The sequence below is a fragment of the Phalacrocorax carbo genome, chromosome 25 (genome assembly GCF_963921805.1).
Source record: "Phalacrocorax carbo chromosome 25, bPhaCar2.1, whole genome shotgun sequence".
Classification (NCBI taxonomy): Eukaryota; Metazoa; Chordata; class Aves; order Suliformes; family Phalacrocoracidae; genus Phalacrocorax; species Phalacrocorax carbo.
The window spans coordinates 4685278-4693760 of NC_087537.1; positions in this window are offsets into that span (position 1 = coordinate 4685278).

Here is an 8483-nt window from a genome sequence, read left to right on the forward strand (position 1 = left end):
CCTACCAGTTTCTCTGTTTGAAAGGGAAACATTTCCCAGTTCCTGTGTCTTCCCAGCTGCTTTGCTGCTGTGGCTGCTGATGGCTTTTTGGCCTGGAATTCCTCAGATCCCAGGTCCTGCCCTGGCCCCATGCTTGAGCCAGCCTGGAGCTGCTAGCCTGGCACGGGGCTTGCTCCCTGCCGAGGTGTGCAGCGCACCTGGCACCCACCGCAAAACCTGGGGCACAGAAGGCTCCTCCCTTCCAAATAAATGTGCCTTGTTCCTCTTGCTCTTTGCCAAATCAGAGCTGTTATGGGATGTGTGAGCATTTAGAGTCCTCGGTATGAAACATCGATCTTACAGCTCCGTCTGTACTAGGAAAATGAACAGCGCCAGGAACGTTCCTGGGCGCTGGAACTTGACTGATGGTACTGTTAACTTGTGAGAATGATTCAGGCCTGTGCCAGCAACCTAACCCAAACAGTCCCTGGGCAGTGGCAAAATGACAGAGTTAAAAGACCACAGTGAACTCAAGGACATTGCTTTGGACCGTGCTGTCTGTGCAGAGTGAGCATCGCATTCGATTTGATGGGTTTACATGCAGGTGTAGATGTCATTAAAGCAGTTGTTTGGCTCTCTGAATCCAGCTAGGTTTTCTCAAGTATGAATGAAGGATTGGAAACCCCTGGTTTTAGTCCTGGAGAATACATCTTTGGAAAAACAGTGAACACAGGGAAGCACAAAACATCCTCAACAGCCTTGACAACCGCCTGTTCCATGGTGCTGCATCCACCTTTGCATTCATGCTAGCTCCCCCACTAAAATGACTTAGCCAAGCAACTCCCCAGCAGTCTGGTCAAGTTTGCTCCCCTCTCATTTTAGAGACAGGCAATTTCTTGGTCTTGTGTGTTCCATGAGCACACGGTTATTGAAAATTCAGTTAAAAGAAAATCAGAATGTTGCCAACAACGAGTATGGTTTGGCACATCCCCGAAGATATCACTGTCAACGTGCTGGAAAGTGGTGGCGGCACTGGCAGCGCTCAAAGACATGAACACATATCTAACGTGACTGATCTGTAAAACATTGCTCATCTACTTGTATTTCAGGTTGTAAGTATAACAGAAGTCTAGCTTCAGAGATTCCTCTGCAGCTCTCATCCCTCCCAGAAGCTCATTAGCGTGGATGACATTTTCACATCATTAATTTAAGGCAGGTTAATCAACAACAAAGCAAAAATGTCTTTTTAATGACAAAGATTTTAGCACAGTAATGCAAGAAGCTGAGTGATGGGTTTGCGTGGCAATCTTGGCTGCAGGTCACAGATGACTTGAGAGTGAAGGCAGCAGTTTTGGCACTCTTTGCCAGCCCATGGTATTCAGCTGGTCAGGATCATGAGTCCTGGCCATGGCAAAGTGCTCTCTGTTGGGATGCAGTCAGGGAGCAGCTATTAAATCAAACAGGTTTCCTCTTGAGTTAATGAGACCTGTGTGAACATTGCTTCTCAGGTGAATAGGATTCTCCTGCCCCAGTGACAACCTTTGAAGGTACCACCTCCGCAGGTGGATTTACTCTCTTAGCAAGGAGCTGCGAAATTAGAGGATACAGCACCAGAATCCCGTGTCAGATCTGCCTTTTCTTTCCATGTGGGCTCACTGACTGTTTATGATTTATGCAGCACCAGCTGTGCCTTGCTGATATGTGTCTTTGGTGAACACCACCACTTTTGGTTTTGCTCAGAGTGACTCTATGGGGAAAGAAGAAGAGATCCATTCTTCCTGTGATGCTCCAGTTCTTCTGAAAGGGTCCAACACTGTGAAGACATGATTTATCACCTCATTCTAACTGTGGATGTGACACTGGAAGTGGAGATGGTCAAGGCAGTAACCAACAAAATGCAGGAGAAACATCTACCCTGTGGCAGCAGGCAACTAGAGTGACCTTTCTAGAAGAGGGGCTGGAACCGCAGAGCTACACAACTCTGCTTCTTCATTAAAGAGCTGTGAGGATGGATGCAGGTGCTTGTGCAGAACATGGAACCTTCCAGGAAAACAAGGTGTGCATGAAAGTAAGCTCAGGGCACCGTTCCCTTCCTGTGACAGCTGCCTGGGTGGTGCTGGATGCTGGCTCTCTGCCCTGGCATGGCTCAAGCTTTCAGGCACGTGGGGTTAAATCCAGAGCCATCCTTTCTGGCAGGCCCCACAAGTGTTCACATCTTACAGGTTTCTGTGCAGCTGTGAGTACTCCCCCCTTGCCTCACTGAGTCCCAAAGTGCAGGTTTAATAGGACAAGACAGCTGAAGAAGCAGGCAAAATGTAATTAGGCTTTAATTAGCTAAGTTTGTTCTCTCAGATAATTGAAAATCGGACTAATTGGTTGCAATGAATTCCCAGTACAGCCAGCCATCCAGCTTGGTGTGTGCTGTGCCAGCTGCCACACCACTGCACAAGGACCAGCCTGGAAGCTGAACACTACTACCCAGTGACCTGCAATACTCTGCAGGGCCCAGTTCCTCATCTCCAGGCAGATATTAAAACCCCTGAACCCCCCAGGCTGCAGTGAGGGTGGTTTAGTGACCCACATACACAGCAAAGCTCACTGTTCTTCATCCCACTCTTCACAAACCAGGGAGCGGGTGAGCTTTACTCACACACCCAGGCAGGAGCACGCCAGCAATCCTAGTGTGACGGGACCTACCCTGGGCCATTTGCAGCATGCCAGAGGATTACAGCCGGAAAGGACAATGGGTTTAATCTCCACTTGCCTCCATCATGATTACAGCAAGCAAGCAGCTGCCTGGCCTCAAAGACTGGCTGCGTATGTCAGCGCTGCATCAGCTGTTCTGCTTGCCCCTTCTCCTGTCTCAGCTCTCAGTCTGTCTCAGCTGGTGGGTTTCCAGAAGCTCTGTTTCATCATCAGGGCTGCCCTGGGCTGATGGAAACCTCTCGGGTACAAGTTGGAGTTGGCAGAGACACTTCCAGATCTGCCTTGTATGCTTTCTTGTAGAAAACCATAGATTTCGTAGCCTCTGGCTGTACTGGAGCTCCCTTCTACCTGGATGAAACTGAACATCTCCAGCGTGAATGTGACAAGGCAAAGTGAAGCAATCATCCCGGCTGAGGAGCTTCGGGAAATAGGTTGCTTTACCCAGGTGCACACACTATTTCTAGCAAGTCCCTTGTGAGACTCCACATCCCTGTTGCATGGAGCAAAGACTTGGTATTTGGTACAGACGGCAGTTTCCCAGTGGCCAGGGATGGTTCAGAGAGGTTGCACAGGCAGGAACAAACATGTTGTTCCTTTCATCGCAGTGCTTGAAGGGTCATGCCTAGAAAAAAGCTGGACTTATTCTTCATCCTTGGCTCAAGTTTCCCTTCTCTCCCACTGCTAGGCAGCGTGCTGTGTGCCAGGTGGCTGCGTTTCATTACGGAGCCTATAAAGTGCCTGGGGAAACAAGGCATGGGGGATGAAAAATTACACACACGTCTCAGCGCTGACTGTTCGTCATCTCCTTGTACAGAAATGTAATAATCACTGGGGCAGGCAGGGGGTGCAGAAGGGAGGTACTAATCACATTTGCACCATTCCTGTAGTTCGTGGCTTTTTTTTTTCACACTTCCATCTGCCTGTGCTGAACCACTAGGGCTGTTTCTGTTGTTTTGGGGTTAAAACCATTTCCAGCTTTATGTGACTCCCAAATGAAGGGGAAGAGAAAAAGAAAGAAGGCAGCTCTGCAGTGGCTGGGTGCTCTGGATGTTGCTACAGTGTCAAGTCAAGACCAGACATCTCATTTTTCCCTTGGGCTGCAACGCAATTCCAAAGTACTCCTCTGCACTGACCACATTTCAGGATGGTATGAACGGCTCTGCCCACTGCCATCCTCTTGTGTTTGGGGTTCTGATTTCAAGGCACTTTGCGCTAGAGATGAAGTCTGCAGCGCTGCTGGATGAGCCGCAACAAACTCAGCTCCTTCTCCCTGGCTCTAGGTGGAGCAGCAAAGGCTGACGGGAGAGAGAAGTTAGCAGAAACCTCGGCTGCTTAGGAATTTGCCACATGCACAGTTACTTTAAATGGCTCAGGCCCGCTGCCTGCAGGTGTCTTATTTCAGGGCTTTAGGATGACTAACAGCTCCATTATGCTCTGCAAGGTATATACCAGGTTTCCCTTTACAGACTGGAGGGAACAACACCTGGCAACAAAACACAAAGAAACACAGCTGGTCATTTGGATGCACTGGGCCAAAGTCCCTTTTTATAGCTCCCTCCTCATGTGCAGGGGGTTGTGGCATGAAGAAATCTAAGAACAGCAACGCCAAAGCTCAGCGTCAGCCCTCCCTCTTTGTTATGGTGGAAATGCCCAGCTGAGCCTCGCAATTATGGCCATTTCTGGAGGAGAGGATCGTTTAGGACTGTACTTTCATGCGCTAAAGCTTGTGGCAGCTACAGCTTAGAGCACCCCCAGCTCCTTGCATCCTTGCTGTCTCTTCGTGCCTCCCCACTTCACACATAGGGGAGTCATGCTGTGAACCAGGTCAGGGTACCTGAAAAAAATCCCATGGTAAACTTAACACTACGCATAAGTTTCCATGTTGTTCAGTTCATTCTCTGGTTCACCATGCAGCCCCCAGGCAACACTGCTGGCACAACCAACAGGATCTGCGTCCTGCTTCAGCAAAGAGGAGGGAAAGGCTGTCACATTGTGAAAGGTATTTCTCAAGCTCCCCAAAAAACAGCTTTAGAAGAGTTCTCCCTCAGCTTTGGACCCACTAAAACCCCAGGACCATTCCTGTATAGCTGCAGCCTAGCTCATTGTCCCCCACCCACAATTTGTGTAGCTGACGATCAATGCAGGTCTGCCGAACTCTGCAGTTGCTCCCCGTGAACCCCATCACAGGGGCTAATTTCAGCACCATTTCTCTCTTTTACTGGGCTCCTTTCAAACTCTCATCTTGTCTTGCATTAGTCACACCTCTCCTCCCACCGTGGGGTGGCTGCAAATGTGTTACACATCCTCGCCTCCTTTGTTCAAGCCACCAACGAGTCCTTGTGCAGAAGCCCCTTGATTTTTCGCTTCTCCCTTGCTTTTCTTTTCTGGGCGCGATAAGGCATTTTCAGGAAGCACAGGTAGCATGCCACCGACTCTGCCAGCTGCAACAGCAATAAACACCTTGCCCAAAGCAATTTACTTGGGACCTGTTGCTCCCTTACTCAACGTCAAGCCTTCAGTGTAGATCCGTTCACTGCAGTGGAGCCGGGAAGTTTTACTCCCGCTTTGAATTTGGATCACAATGCAGAGATGGTGGGAGTATGTGGCATCGGTTTCCCACTGATGGGTAATTTTGGAGCTTGGGAAATAAACAGAAGGAGACAAAACATTAAAATCTCGTGATAAAACTTGGCTTGCTTTGCCTTAGTCCAGCTGCCACACATTGTTTCCATTTCTCATGATTTTTCTGCCTTCTTTTAGTAGCCATTTATTGCAACGTGACAAGAAAACAACCTTTTATTACAAGATTGGCCCTTGTCAAATTACCTATGTCAAAATGTCTAAGCTCCACTTCTTGTCCCTCCCCCATTTCTTTTCCCCATTTTCCTTCAAATTTGCTCCCTTTGCCGAGCTGGGACAATCTCCCTATGAGTCCGGGCTATGCCAAGGAACTGCTTCCACTTACAAGTATCTTAGGGCAACCAGTTCTAAGCCATTCTTGTCATGGTTTGCTTTGTTTGGGTCGCCTGCAAGTTATTTCCTCCTGAAATCCCAAGCTCGATGTAAAAGAATTACCTGTCTTTTTAATCAAGGAATAATTTCAGCTGGGTAATGAATTGCCTGAGAAATGAATATGGAAAGAGCCGAAGCCCTCCAACAGAACAGCCTCCGGTTTCGTGCTATTAATGCTCCTTATGAAACGTGTCAAAACTCCACCAGCCTTTGCTGTGTCTGCTCTGCGGACTCTGCCTCGTGACTAGGAAAATGGGAAGACGGGGGGGAGGTTTGCCCAGAGCAGGGCTTGAGGAAAACATCTCCTGAAGGCCAGAGAGCTCTGGCGTGGCTGCTCCATTCAAGCTGAACACAGGGAGCCCATTGTGGTGTGCTGGGGTTGAAACTGGCCCCGAGCACCTCACGGCTTTGTCTGCAGGCAGCCAGGAACCCGCTGAGCTGCTGCGAACAGGCTCTGAGTATGCACAGTTCCTTGCGCGAAGCCCTGCTGAGCTAAATCAGGTCCTGCACTGACTGCACGCTTGCACCAGCTGAAACCGCAGCTTCACGATCGCACACCATGGAGGCGCAGGCAGCCACCAGAGAGGGGGGTTCCCTCCTCCCACCCCTTCTCCTGTCCCCACCAGGCACAGGATCAGATCAGGGAGCTGATCTGGCAGAACATTGGGACTTTTTGTTCTCAGTTGTCTGGATCAGCTCCCCGACCTGACTCACAGCGAGGATCCCTGTGCCGCCACAGGGAAGACAAGTAGGAACACGGGATCCTCCATCCGGCAGCGGCCTGCACCTCCCTGACTACAGCCTCAAGATCGCGGCTGAACCTTCAGGCGAATCAGTTCTCCGTTGTGGAGGTCGATGAGGCAGAGGGAGGAGCCCTGCACCTGGAGACACCGAACACGGGGCACCAAAGATGCTGGAGGACGCTCTGCAGCGACTGAACCCCACCGGTGGCTCGGGGTGCAGGGGGTGCTCCGTCCTGCCCCAGCAGGGAAGCCAGCAGTCCCGATGCTGAACGCTGCCTGCCTGCTTGCTACGTGGGCTCTATCGTCCCGCTCTTGCTGGATGCTGATGAACCAAAATAACTCCCTGTTTTTCCCAGCAGTGCTGAGCTGGGATGTGTTTGGGAAGGCGACTGCGACACTGTGACAGATGGCCAAGAAAGCAAATGCTGTTTTTTATGTCACCTCCGTGTTTCCTCCTCTGCTGTCTCCTGCGCTGGAGGCGGTGTTTGGGGATGGGGTGTGCTGCCAGCACGCGGCTGGCGCCGGAGCCGAGGAGACAGCAGGAGGCTGGAGCAAGGTGCTGGCCACCTCGCGCACACTTCTTCCCCGGCTCTCTCACGCTACATCAAGGCCTTCTACAGGAATTTGTGCCAAAGACGGAGCTTGGAAGTGAGCTGGGGCTTGAGGTGGAGTGTTTGCTTTTGCAGAGCCACTGAACAGGCCCCCACAAGCTGCCTGCAACGACTGCTTGCCCAGTCCGTTTTGTTTTGCCCTGCAGAGCCAGATGGGCCGGAAAAAATAAGCCAGGGTCTCCTTTTGCCAGCTAGTGTCCAATACTGGCTCTTTTTCTTACAGACCCAATGCTGACTGCACACAGAGGGCCCTGGGCGAGCCAAAGCTTTGACAAAAGCCGGTTTCTGAAACTCCTCGGTGTGCCACTGCCTCTCCTCTGTCTTGGCACATGTCGCTCAGTATCTTCGAGCAGGGGACCGCTCGCCTCCCCTCCTGAGGCACCAGCATCATGGCGGTGTTTGAGGAGGGCTGGGCTAGTCAGAGATGGAGCCCTAGATCCCTGCTGTCTGGTGGAAATTCAGCGGGGAGAGAAGCACACTTCGGCAAGGGAAGGGGAGCACAGGGAAGGCAGTGACTGTGAACTGCTGTCACTTGGGTTATGCCTCGGAGGAGGCAGGAATGGCCCTGCGCGGGGACACGGGCAGGAACCACACCAGCCCGTGCAGGTGGCGGCTGCTCCATGCTGCGGGCTCTGTTTCCATGGCAGGAGAGAGCCGCTTCTGCTCGGCTGCCAGGGTGCCAGCTCCTTTCGCAGCCCGCCTGGTGCGGAAGGAGTGACTGACATCTCTGCTTGGCACAGCGTCTCTCTGCCTCCTGCTTCTGCCTTGTTGCACTTGGCAATTCTCCGCTTTCTCCCTCTGTTTTTCTACTAGGAGATCTCACACTCCTCTGCCTTGGCAGCAGGTAGACAGACAAGAAGGGGTGGACAGATATATGGACTCAGAACAGCTCAGCAATGGCTCTCCCTGCCTGCGATGGAGGAAGAGTCTCCCTGAATTCAAGGATCCCTGGATTCAGATCCCAGAATTCAAGGATCTGGCATTAAGCAGTGGGGATCACTGGTGTTTAAGGCAGCCAGAGCCTCTTTCCCTAAGATAAGGAAATTGAATTCAGAGAGGCTGGTGAAAAATCATTGTCACATTAGGTGACAGGGCTCATTTCCATCATGAGCTGGGAGCCCTCATGGGCCTGGGGAGCCCCGAAGGGCTCTGCACAGCAGCCTCCAGCCTCGCGGCCCTGAGGGCCAGGAGACCGCAATTGAAGGATGAGCAGCTGGCTGCTTTGGGCTAGTCTTACACTGGGCTCTCTGGCTCGCTGCCACCTCAGAGCCCTGGGAGGGGCAACTCAAGCCCCATCTAAAGATGGTTCAGGAGAATAAAGCAAAAGAGATAGTGGTGAGCAGATATGAAGGTGAGGGAGTAGGGCAAGTACAGTGACAGGAAAAATCTGTGCAGAAGAAGCAAAAGGTAGGGAGAGAGAGGAGCTGGTCTG